Genomic DNA, 13,774 nt, shown 5'->3' with positions numbered 1-13,774 from the left:
GAAAGAGAACAGAGGGAAATGAGGGAAACAGTTTTTGGAAGCTGAGAAGCAGATGGCCCAGAGACAACACATTTTGCAGAACTAAGAAATGGAACCCCAGGGTAACTGTGGGGAAAGCCAGGAAGCAGCAAGACTCCCCCCACAAAGCCGGTAAGAGGCTCTGGAATGGGGAGAACCAAGAAAGTCAGAACACAGGAACAGAGATGGGAAAAGGCAGACAAGGTACTTTATGCCTGTACTCCCAGCACTTTGGGAGGCAGGGGCAGGAGGATCACTCAAGCCCAGGAGTTCCAGACCAGTCTAGGGAACATAGTGAGGCCCCATCTCTACAAAAAGCTGGAAAAATCACCGAGATGTGGTGGTGTGAGCCTGTGCCTACAGTACAGCTACTTGGGAGGCTAAGGTGGAGGATCTCTTGAGCCCAGGGGTTCGAGGCTGCAGTGTGCTTGTCTCTAAAATATAATAATAAAACAATTTTGGCTGGGTGTGGTGGCTCATGCCTGTAATCCTAGCACTTTGGGAGGCCAAGGTGGGTGGATCACTTGAGGTCAAGAGTTTGAAACCAGCCTGGCCAACATGGTGAAACCCTGTCTCTACTAAAAATACAAAAAAATTAGCCGGGCATGGTGGCGGGTGCCTGTAATCTCAGTTACTCAGGAGGCTGAGGCAGGAGAATCGCTTGAACCCAGGAGATGGAGGATGCAGTGAGCCGAGATCGTGCCACTGCACTCCAGCCTGGGCAACAGAGAAACACTCCATCTCAAAATAACAATAATAATAATAATAATAAAATTTCAATATTAAAAAAGAAGAGCCAGGCATGATAGTACCTACCTGTAGTCCCAGCCATCTAGGAGGCTGAGGTGGGAGGATCACCTGACCCTGGGGAATCTGAGGATGCAGTGAGCCATGATTGCGTCACTGCATTCCAGCTGGGCACAGTAAGACCGTGTCTCAGAAAAAATAATAATAATAAATTAAAATAATAATAAATTTAAAAGATGGGAGGAAAAATAACAAAATTGTCTGAAAGTCTGTAGTAATTAAAGCCCCAGCTTCCCAGTGCTTCCAGAGAGCACAGTGACTGCCCCTCCCAGCCCCTGGCAGTTCACTGCAGCCTCAGATAGCAGGTCTGGACTGAGAAACTAGAGGAGGAACAATTGTAGAGGTGCCTTGTTGAAAATGAGAAAAGCCAAGCGAATATTTATGTACTGATTGTAGAAAAATCCAGCCCTCTGCTTCCACTTGCTCTCAGAATGCCAGCCAGGGCTTATTCCTGCTAGACTAAAGGTGGGAAGATCTTTCCCTGGGCCTCTGTCCATCTAAAGAGAAAAGGCAGGGGGGGAATCTGGCCCAGTCCAGGGACCGCCCCCACCCCCGCCCCCAGTGAAGCTCACTCACAGTGTATGCCCTTGCCTGAACTCAGTGCTCTCAAGTTACCATTAGTGCCTTAAGTCAGAGCCAACCATGGAGAGACAGACTTTTAAGAACATCCCAAGGATGGAAGAGAGAACAAAACAAATAGTAAACACAACATGAAAGAACCAGAGACTGTATAAAAAGATGCTATTAAAAATCCATCACTGATATTTTAAGAGAGGTCAGATGATGGTACATCCAGGTTGCAGAGGAAGATGAGAAGGGAGGAAAGCAAGAAAGGAAGAAACGTGCTGAGGGATAATTTTTTTAAAAAAAAAGTATTTTGGAATTAAAATATGAAAAACAGGCCAGGCACAGTGGTTCATCCCTGTACTCCCAGTGCTTTGGAGGCCAAGGCTTGTGAACTGCTTGAGGCCAGGAGTTCAAGGCCAGTCCAGGCAACACAGCAAGATCCCATCCATACAAAAATAAAATAAAATAAAAAAATAAAAATAAGCCAGGTGTGGTAGCATGCGCCTACAGTCCCAGCTACTCAGGAGGCTGAGGCAGAAAGATTGCTTGAGCCCAGGAGTTCAAGGCTATGGTGAGCTATGACTGGGCCACTGCACTCTAGCCTGTGTGACAGACACTCTGTCTAAAAAACTAAACAAATAAAATACTAAAAATGAAGAGCTCAACAGGAAAATTAAGAGAAGTTGAAAATATCTCCCCTAGGAAGTTGGGGGAAAAAAAGAAGTAGAAGAAGACAAAAAAGGCTAATAAAATTAGACCTGTCAAGTAAGTCAAGCAACTGAATAACAGGAGTCCTAGAAAAAGAGAATTTGGAAAACAGAGAAATAACCAAAAACAATTTCAAGTTAATTCCCCAAAATGACATATGTTTCCACATTAAAAAGTTCCATAGAGACCCCAACACAATGTATAAAAGCAGACATACACCAAGGCACATCAGAACACAGAAGAAAAACAGAAGACTGGTGGCAGGTAGGGAAGGAGAATGTCCAGAAAATAAAGCACAGGCCACAGTGAGGGATAAGGAGTCACAGCAATACTGGGATCTAGATAATCATCTACCAGTGACTTCAAAATTCCTACAAGAAATAGTTCCCTATCCTAGAATTCCGTTTCTTGCCCCAATATCAGTAAAGTACGAAGGTAGAAAAAAGACAATTTTTAGAAATGCAACGTTTCCAAAAACATTACCCCCTTTGTAACTGGAAGGTGTGTTCCAACAAAATAAGGCAATAAACCATGAATGAGAAAGGCATAGCATATGAAAACGGGAGACATAACACAGAAGACAGCTCCCGGGACGATGGTGAAGGTGGAGTGAAGGTGGATCCCAGATTCCAGGACGTCAGCTGCAAACCTGGAACAGAGTGACCAGTCCAGACACCCCAAATGTGGCCTCTTCAAGATAGCAGTGAAAGAGTACCCAGTGCAACTAAACACAGCAAGACACAATTTTAACAACTGGCTAGAGCTGAGGCTTATTAGTTATAAATATACAGAAGACCAACCAAAGGAAAAAACATTCTTTATTCAGGAAAAACCCAAAAGTTGTGAAGGAAAGAAAAGGTGATCAAGGTATCATACATGGTTCAGCTATAAGCAGCTTTAATAGTAAAAATGTGAGCCTAGAATATGTAATCAAATTTGTAACAAAGAGGTCTAAAAAGTCTGTGAGAGAGAGAAGAAATGCAGACACACACACACAAAGAGACAGAGATCCTAGAAGTGGCTACCTGTGAGTGTGGACATAGCACACATAGGGTAGTGAAATAGGGTTAAACTTTCCATGTTAACTCAACAAATGATGACAAACCACAAGAAAAAAGAAAGAGATAAGCAATTTACATAAAAATATAAAAGTAAACATCAAAAGAACCAGCAGCAAGAGTTGGAAAAGGCAACCTCTCCCAAAGAAGGCTCTGCTCTTTTTCATAACAGTCCTAAAAGTGCTATCTGATCATGTGCACATATTTCACATTGAGAAACAAAAAGATGAAAGAGAAACAAGTTTGAAAAGTCCTTTAAATAATAACCATGGCACACAGTACAGTCTAGCATCCACCAACCAGATTAGCCACATGATAGTTACGTTACCAAGACAAATAAAGTCTTAGTGGTGATATAACAAACAGAAAACATTTCATTTTTTTGTTTTGTTTTTAAAAATGTCCCTCAGACTTCAAAAACACTTCATTTTAAAAAGTCAACAAAAGAGTGCGATCAGCAGGAACTATGCTTCTCTCTAGATTCTCTGGGCAAGTAACTCCCCAATTTACTTAAGCCAAAAACAAACATTTTTAGAATACATTCTGAAGCTCTGTTCTTTTAAAAAAAAAAAAAAAAGAATCATTAGCACTTCAAGACAGATATCATACATGCAATTCTGACTTTTCCTCATGTAATCAGCTTCATTTTTTAAAACGCTGATTGGCCAGGTGCAGTAGCTCACGCCTATAATCCCAGCACTTTGAGAGGCAGAGGCAGGAGGATTGCTTGAGCCCAGGAGTTTAAGACCAGCCTGGCCAAGGTAGGGGGACTCCATCTCTACAAATAAGTTTTTTCTTGTTGTTAATTTTGGTTTTTTAATTAACTGGGCATGGTGCTGTGTGCCTGTAGTCCCAGTTACTGGGGAGGCTAAAGCAAGAGGATCACTTGAGCCCAGGAAGTAGAGGATACAGTGAGCTGTGATCACACCACTGCACTCCAGCCTGGGCAACAGGTTGAGACCCTGTCTCAGGGGGGGAAAAAAGCCAATCTTTCCCTATAAACTGAAACATAGGACCCATTTGCAATCTTGCTACAGGAACACTGCTAAACATTATACAAATGTTTTTGTTGCCTTCTCAATACAGGGAGAAGACACAGTCAGATGTCATAGCTGATGTTCAACAACAAAATAATGACCTGTATCACCACAAGGGAGGGACTAATATCTCATGCTAAGTACACTGCTCAGCCCCCATTCTCCACTCCAAACCACACCCAATACCAACATCAAAGCCTCAGCACCACAACACAAGACAGCAAACCACAAACCTGCTGCCTCCCTTGACAGGTGGGGACAGCTTCATTTATCGCATCAATCAAAAGTGAAAATGGAGGCATGAAACCAGGTGAAGTCCAACCTCAAGGAAATAACTTTCTGGCATTTAGTTTTATTAGAACTAGCACATAATCTCCCACAGGGTTACACGTTATTCAATAATATGGGAAATCAGCCCATCGATGACCTCCAAGCTCTGACGTGACTTTCGTGCCAACACAGTGTCATGGAAATCCCTCAACTCCTCCACCATTCTACAGAAACGGAGGGAATGGCCTCAGACTACAGCGCTGGCACAGGACAGAGCCAAGGCAAGAATGAGACAGCAGTAACCACCAGTTACATCTGCACTGTGTTTTACAATTTTAAAAAATGCATTCATGTGCATTATCTCATGTGGAAAGAGGGCTTATAATTCCTATTTTCAGATGAGAGAACTGAGACTCAGAGAGCATAAATTGCCAGCAAGAGGTCACAACTCATAAATGCTGTCAGCCAGGACTCCAGCCCAGCTCTGCTGCTTCATTCCCAAGTCCTTTCTCAGACTAACACTGACAGTTTCCAATCTGAAGCATCAGGGTTGCCTGTCTTCTTTCCGTAGCCCCTCCTCCCAGCCTCTTCTTTGACAGCTTCATGTGTTAATATAGTACATAAACAGAAGGTCCAGGCCAGGCGTGGTGGCCCACACCTGTAACCCCAGCACTCTGGGAGGCCATGGCAGATTGCTTGAGTTCAGGAGCCCCAGACCAGCCTGGACAATATGGCAAGACCCTGTCTCTAGAAAATACAAAAATCAAAACAAAAAAACTTAGCTGGGCGTGGTGGCAGGCACCAGTAGTCCCAGCTACTCAGGAGGCTGAGACATGAGGATCACTTGAGTCTGGGAGGTTGAGGCTGCTGTGAGTCATGATTGTACTACTGCACTCCAGCTGGGGTAACAAAGCGAGACCTTGTACCAAAAATTAATTAAAACTAATTAATTAAAATTAAAAGATGAGGTCTATAAAATGTTTATTTTGATAAAAAGGACCAGGTGTTGTGGCTCATGCCTCTAATCCCAGCACTTTGGGAGGATGGGGCAGGAGGATCATTTGAGCCCAGGACTTAAGAGACCAGCCTGGGCAACACAGTGAGATACTGTCTCCACAAAAAATTAGGGTTGGGCGCAGTGGCTCACACCTGTAATCCCAGCACTTTGGGAGGCCGAGGTAGGCAGATCACTTGAGGTCAGGAGTCTGAGACCAGCCTGGCCAACATGATGAAACCCCATCTATACTAAAAATACAAAAATTAGCCAGCTGTAGTGCTGTGCACCTGTGGTCCGAGCCACTTGGGAGGCTGAGGTGGGATGATTGTTTCAGCTCAGGAAGTCAAGGCTGCAGTAAGCAGTGAGAGTAAGCAGTGATCACGCCACTGCACTCCAGGCTGGGTGACAGAGTGAGATCCTGTCTCAAAAAAACAAAATAAAATAAAATAAGATAAAAAAAAGGTGTGGGCTGTTAAAACCAAGTCTGAAAAGCCACTCGGTTAAAAATTCTATTACATGCTCTAATCACATCATGATTTAAAGTGGTGGTTCTCCAAGTGGGAGTCCAGGCCAGCATCACCTGATAATACGCTGGAAATTCCAATCCCAAGCTGGATACATCATCAAAAAAAAAGTCTCTGGAGGTAGGACCCAGCCATCTATTAATATACTTCAACTAGCCCTTCAGGTGTTTCTGATGCACACTGAAGTTTGAGAACCAGTGATTCAGAATAAGGGGCGAGAAGAGATCAGAGAGGAAGCTGAAACACCTTGTGCCTCTTCCATACACTACGTTTTGGACCATCAACTCATGGGTTTAGCGCTTCTACCCAAATTTTTGAAATCAAATAGATGTTAACTATGACATCTTTAAAATGGTTACCAAAAACACACATACATATTTGTCTCCTATAAGCATACAGATTATCTCAGTATTCACTGTCAGAGTCTCTTTCTCAGTGTTATTTCAACTCCAAGCTCTGTGCAGAGGATTGCTAAAGCCACATACTTAGACCAGAACCCTCCCAGCACTCCCACTTCAAACATCCACCTCTCACGGCACCTCACCCTGGGAACAGTCTGAATCCTCCAAGGAGCCTGTTTTAAAAGCCTGCCAGGAAATTTTTACACAACAAACAAAAGAATACCCATTTGGGAATTACTTATGACTGGACAATGTTTTTATGGAGTCCTACTTTACTTCAAATAGATTAAGCTTATATTCCTTATCTTCCCTGTAACACCAACTTTCTTGCCTTCTTCATTCCTACTGATAGCAGCATCCTCCTGATTTAACCTAATCAAAACATAACCTAACTTCTTCTTTACAGGAAATACCGAGGATAGAGAACCAAAGTAAATGATACCATAAGGAAACAATCAGACAAATCTAGAATGTGCATTTTTTTGTTTTGTTTGTCTTTACAATGCAATTGCACTGATCTTTAAAGGAAAAAAAAGGTCCACTTCATCTGATATCTAAGTGTAATGTATGATCCCGGAGTGGATACTTCATCTGGAAAGAAAAAGTACTATGAAAAAGGAAAGGACGACTGAAGAAATTTGTCAAATTAAGTTAGGTAACAGAATCATACATTGATAAGTTTTCAGAATGTGATCATTGTACTATAGTTATATAAAGAATGGTCATGTTTTGAGGAAATGTATGCTTAAGTAATAAGGGTGAGAAGTGTTATCTGTAGTTTAGTCTCAAATGGTTCAGCACAAAAAAAATGCATACTATTACTAATGTGTATCTGTGTGTTTATAGAGATAGAACAACAATGTAGCAAATGTAAACAATCGGTGTATCTAGGTAAAGTATCAGTGGTGCATTGCACTAAAGTGTACATTAGAAATGTTTCAAGAGAAAATGTTAAAAATAGGTCATTAAAAAAATAACCTGGGGACTTTTCTAGACCAAAAAGATTAAGGAGGAATACCCAAATTCAAGGTGTGAGTCGTGTTTGGGTCCTTGCTGGGGTTAAAAAGGAAGTCACTGTATAAGACATCTTGGGAACAATGAGGGAAATATGGGCTCAATACGAGACAATATTAGGAAATGATTCTTAATTGTCTAAGTGATAATAGCTTTGTGGATATTTAAGGAAAAACCCTCATTCTAAGGAGTTGTGTTCTGAAGTATTCAAAGATAGAGAGCCATGTCTGCAAATAGCACAAAAATATATATATACACACACACACATACACATATACGTACATGTACACATGTACATATACATATACACATACAGGTGAGAACCCCTTAACCCAAATGTTTGGGACCAGAAGTGTTTTGGATTTCCAATATTTTCAGATTTTGGGAAATGAGATTTCTCGAAGATGGGACGCAAAATTAAACAAAAAAGTAATTTATGTTTCAAATATGCCTTATACACATAAACCGAAGGTAATTTTGTACAATATTTTAAATAATTTTTTACACGAAACCAAGTTTGTATTAAGTCCAAGTTTGTGTTAAGTACTTATGTGTGTAATTTTCCACTTGTGGTATCATGTCAGGGCTCAAAAAGTTCCAATTTGGGAGCATTTCAGATTTTTGGATGACAGATGCTCCACCTGTACACACACACGCAGGAATAAATACGTATTATTAGGAGTGCGAACAGGAAAATGCAAATCATCTCAAGTATTTTAAAGACAGGGAAGTTAATACAGAGAACTGGTACAAAGATTTGTAAGAAGAGTCATGACTCTAAACCAGGATGGCGGTGGAGGTGGGGGCCACCCACAGGTTAGCAGTAGCAGGAAGCTATGACTACCCCTGAGCTGAGGGGATAAGGGGAGGTAGCACCAGAGACCAGGGCTGCAGTGCCTCAGCGGAAGTGGGAGCCATGGAGGACTCAGGGGCAGGAGCTGGAATGTGGGGAGAGGCTTGCTGCAGAGATGGCCCAAAACAGAGAGGGAGCAGAGACCTACTTTGGGGCTATCTCATCACAGGGCCTCCTATCTCCACCAAACCTCCCACTGGCCAAACCCAATCAGAGGTCAACTGACACAGCTGTGCTTTGTATGATTCTCTCAGCTACTATTTGAGTTTTTCATAACAAATTGGGAAACCAGATTAATTTTAAACAAATTTAATGACCCAGGGTTCATGAGAATACAGGAAGCCAGCATTCTCACATACTGCTCCTGAGTATTTTGCACACATTTTTGGAGAGGCGGGGGGACAGAGAGGTAGAATTTGGTACCATGCATCAAAATGCTTAAAACGAAATATACCCATTGATCCAGAAATTTAAAATGTGGAGAAAGATACATGGTCAAGATGCATATATTAAATGGGATATTTTAATATATAACAATAGAGAATGGGAAACTAGCTATACATGCAAAAACAGGAAACAGGTTGAACACATCCAATCAATGAAACACAACAGAGCAATTCACAACGTTGTTCACAAACTGTTACACAAGACGTTGTTTCATCCCTAGTTTGGAGAATGTACTATCTATAGCCATAGACAAAAGAACTGCTATATACAACTGGCAGTGCTTGTCTATATTTCCTGGCATTCCATAATAAATATATATGTGTAGTTTTAAATTTTTATCCTCTTAAATAACTAGTGAATACATTTCTTTCTTTCCCATCCCCGCTTCCTCTCCTGTTGCCAATAAAATAATGACTATCCAATTCGCTTCTAGACCCCATCTCTTCAATCCTGTCTGACATCTTGCTACATTTATCTTCGCAAAATATTTCTTTTATCATGTCACTGTCCTGTAATATGAGTTATTTCCAATGACTCACTACTTTCTAAAAGTCAAAATCTGGTGTCCTTGGCCAAGCTCTCGAAGCTCATCCCAAGCCGGTTTGTGACCAGACTCAGCGTTGCCTCACCATATTTGGATGTTCAATTGTTCTGTTCACTGATAAACCCCAAGTACCCAAAACAGTGTCTGAGACAGAGAAGATGCTCAAGAAATACTGGTCGAGTGAAGAGACTCTTATGTTTTTGTTTATTCTCTTCCACATATCTGGAAAGCTTTCATCCCCAGAGTTCCAACTACCCAAATTGTATATCTTCCCAAATCCAGTTTAAAAACCATCCCCTTGGCAGGACACAGTGGCTGGCACCCATAACCTCAGCACTCCAGGAAACCAAGGCAGGAGGATCACTCAATGCCAGGAATTCAAGACCAGCCTGGTCAACATAGCAAGACTCCATCTCTACAAAACAAATTAAAAATTAGCCAGGTGTGTCAGGGTGCACACCTGTAGTCCCAGGTATTCTGGAGACTGAGGCAGGAGGATCACTTGAGCCCAAGAATTCAAGGCAAAAGATGAACTAAGACTGCATCACCACACTCCAGCCTGGGTAACAGACCCAAACCCCATGTCTAAAAAAAGAAAAAACAAAAACTCCCCCTCTATGAAATGTGCTCCAACTCTAAAGTATTTACCTAAGCCAGGTGCACCTATAATCCCAGCACTGTGGGAGGCCGAGACGGGTGTATCACTTGAGGTCAGGAGTTTGATACCAGACTGGCTAACATGGTGAAACCCCATCTCTACTAAAAATACAAAAAACTAGCTGGGCTTGGTGGTGGGCGTCTGCAATTCCAGCTACTCAGGAGGTTGAGGCAGAAGAATCACTTGAACCCAGGAGGTGAAGGTTGCAGTGAGCTGAGATGGTGCCACTGCACTCCAGCCTGGGCACAGGGCGAGGTTGGCTCAAAATATATATTTACCTAGAACACATTTGTCACTTAATAGCTTATTTCCTGTATATGCATGGTACTTTGTTTACCTCTAGATAAGGTCTCCAAAGGCAGGGGCCATCTTCAGCTTTTTTTTAGCATAAAACAAAGAACAAAGCACTGTGTTGCGTAACTAGTGTGTCCTAGAAAAAAATAAAAATAATACCCTTTTTGGGTATAGAAGACCTTACACAAGAGTTTCTAGGATAATATAATCAACAAACACAGGCCTGTGCTCTCCTAGCTGCCAAAAGAAATGCGTGGACATGCCAGGCCATGTCAGGATCATCGCCCCCATTCACCCTTTATCCTGTCCCTCAGAGCTGGCTCAAGAAATGCTGTGCAATTATTCTAGTTTACATTCCAGGGAACATTTCAGATGTGGGGAAAGAAGACATCCAGATACTCTTCTTCCCTTGCAATCAAAATGAGCCCAAACTGCAATATGAATACCTTCATCCTCACCTGCAGAGGTGGGTCCCCAGCGTGACTGCCAGGAATCTTGGGTAGAAGAAGTGAGTTTAAGCCCCGATAAATACCTTACTCATACCCCAGAAAAAGAGGGCAAGCCAAAACTCACCTTGGCCAACCCAGTTCTCCCCACTCTAGTCCTGATGGATCTAAGAGTGTGGAAGGGTATGAACAGTGAGTAGTATTGTTACCTGATGAACTACTGGTAGACAGAAAACAGAAGGCTTTACTGAGGGCAGGTAGTGAATATGGAATAATCCAAGCCTAAGTCCCTAAACCACAGCGTGGACCTACAGGATATTCTGCTCCAGAACTCGAATCTGTATCTGCAAGCTTCACAACTATCAGCACCATGAAAGCAGGCACCTGGTGCTGCGCCCACCTCCTAATCCATTCCATTCCTTCACCCTCACCGTGATTACAGAGCACTTCTGACATGATGCCTGCTTTCCCGTGTGACAATTCTGCAAGATCAATGTTTTCAGCTGTATTCTGTAGAAGAAGAGACTAAGGAATAGGACATTTGACTTGCCTGAGATCAACACCATGTAATGTCGCAGTCGAGCACAGCCTTAGGCTCAGACGCTGACCTGGAAATCCACATTTTCCCTTTAGGACGCACTGACTCTTCCAAGAAGTTTGCCAGGGGACACATTAGGAGGGGAGAGACTGTCGCAACACCCACAATAAAAGACCTTTTTCAAGGGGGTACACATGAACATAAAGATGGCAACAATAAACATTGGGGACTACAAGAAGGAGAAGGGAGGCTGGGGAAACCGTTGAAAAGCTATTGGGTACTATGCTCACTACCTGGGTGATGGAATCAGTCGTACCTCAAACCTCAGCATCAAGCAATACACCCATTAACAAACCTGCACAAGTATCCCTGAATCTAAAATAAAAGCTGAGGCCGGGTGCAGTGGCTCATGCCTGTAATCACAGCACTCTGAGAGGCCAAGGCAGGCAGATTGCTTTAAGTCAGGATTTCAAGACCAGCCTGGCCAACATCGTGAAACCCCATCTACCAAAATACAAAAATAAAAATTAACCAGGCGTGGTGGCAGGCACCTGTAATCCCAACTACTCGGGAGGCTAAGTGCAGGAGAATCACTTGAACCCAGGAGGCGGAGGATGTGGTGAGCTGAGATCGCACCACTGCACTCCAGCCTGGGCAAGAGTGAGACTCCGTCTCAAAAATAAATTAATTAACTAAAAGTAGAAATTATTTTTAAAAATCAAATAAATTTTAAAATAAAAACCTTTTCTTCTTAGAACAGAAAAAGAACGGAATAGTGAAAGCTGTATCATCCACCAGGTAATATACTAGACTAATTTCACTATGAAGAAGTCATGCTTTGCACCACATTGCCTATCACAGATAAACAATCTAAGACACACTCCATTCCATGCTCCAGGCAGTGCTAGATTCAAAGCTGCAGAAAAAACAACCAGGCCAGGTGTGGTGGCTCACACCTGTAATCCCAGAACACTTTGGGAGGCCAAGGCGGGCAGATTGCTTGAGGCCAGGAGTTCAAAACCAGCCTGGGTAACAAAGCAAAATCCCATCTCTCCAAAAATTTTAAAAATAAAAGTAGTCAGGCGTGGTGTTCTGCACCTATAGTCCCAGCTGCTCGGAAGGCTGAGGCGGGAGGATCGCTTGAGCCCAGGAGGTCAAGGCTGCAGTAAGCTATTATCACGTCACTGCACTCCAGCCTGGGTGACAAGAGAGACCCTGTCTCAAAAAAGGAAAAGAAAAAAGAAACAAAAACAACCCAGAAACATAAAATAGGGTCACAGACATCTCCAGGCAGAGATCTGCCCTGAGGCCTCTGAGGCCCAGTAACTATTGTATTGGGTGATATTTTAAAAAATTAACTAAAATGTTGAATATTTCTCTCCTATTTATAAAAGAAATAATCCAAAACAACCAACCTGGGAGAACTTTAAGGTTACTCATCCAGCCTAAGAGAAGAAAGACCTACCCTCTTCTGTTTACTTCTCCCTAGCAAACAAGAGATGTTGGCTGGGCGCAGTGGCTCAAGCCTGTAATCCCAGCACTTTGGGAGGCCGAGACGGGCGGATCACAAGGTCAGGAGATCGAGACCATCCTGGCTAACACGTCTCTACTAAAAATACAAAAACTAGCCAGGCGAGGTGGCGGGCGCCTGTAGTCCCAGCTACTCGGGAGGCTGAGGCAGGAGAATGGCGCAAATCCGGGAGGCGGAGCTTGCAGTGAGCTGAGATCCGGCCACTGCACTCCAGCCCGGGCGACGAGACTCCGCCTCAAAAAAAAAAAAAAAAGATGTTAACTCAGAGCAAAAGGAATTTTTCTGACCTGGAAAGAAAAACCTCACTGAAACATGATAAATTCGAAATGGCTCTGAATCCTAAAACCAACAAACAAAAACCTGACCCCGAAGTAGCTCCCCACTTCCCTGTCACATTACTTAATCCAAAAATGACCTGATTTTTCATAAAGAAAGGCTCCCAAATGACTTCATCATACAAGATTAATTCCTCACACCTGGCTATATGAAACCCAACTGCATCGGAAGAAATATTCCTACATGAATATAACAGAGTAGACCATTATTAGGAAAAAATGAACCCACGAAGCCTTGCACCTACCTCTGATTTCCTCTTTGGAGCTACGGACAAACAGTTATCCAACTGCACCTCGTGGCATCTGTACTTAAATCCAGCACACCCCACACTGCATGGGGTCCAAGTTAAAGTGCCACAGCACCCCAACATCCTAAGTGTGGCCCCAAGGGGTGGACGCCAGACCACAGCACAGCTTAGATCACAGCCACTTGTGAGGACAGAGGGGCCTGTTCCCAATGTCTCCTCAGGATTGCTGATGTCTGAGGTGGGGTTCCTGTCTCCTTACAGGATACTCCTACTCTTAGCCAAGGGAGGGATCTATGATGGTATCTTCAAAAGATTTCCATAAGATCACAGGGTGCTCCTGAGTCTCACTACCACAGACATCTTTGTAAGCAAAGAACACACATCAACTTTTTTTTTTTTTTTTGAGATGGAGTCTCACTCTGTCGCCCAGGCTGGAGTGCAGTGGCGCATTCCTGGCTCACTGCAACCTCCGCCTCCTG

At 43.0% G+C, this 13,774-nt stretch overlaps 1 protein-coding gene across 1 annotated transcript in view; it reads right to left on the bottom strand.

The window, feature by feature from the left end:
* Nucleotides 1–13,774, bottom strand: part of PARD3 (par-3 family cell polarity regulator) — a 722,486-nt gene that overhangs the window by 604,996 nt on the left and 103,716 nt on the right. The window lies entirely within an intron of this gene.

The sequence above is a fragment of the Colobus angolensis genome, unplaced genomic scaffold (assembly GCF_000951035.1).
Source record: "Colobus angolensis palliatus isolate OR3802 unplaced genomic scaffold, Cang.pa_1.0 Scaffold41, whole genome shotgun sequence".
NCBI classification, from domain to species: Eukaryota; Metazoa; Chordata; class Mammalia; order Primates; family Cercopithecidae; genus Colobus; species Colobus angolensis.
Note: the sequence above shows the minus strand (reverse complement) of the source record. Positions and strands in the feature narration are given on the sequence as shown.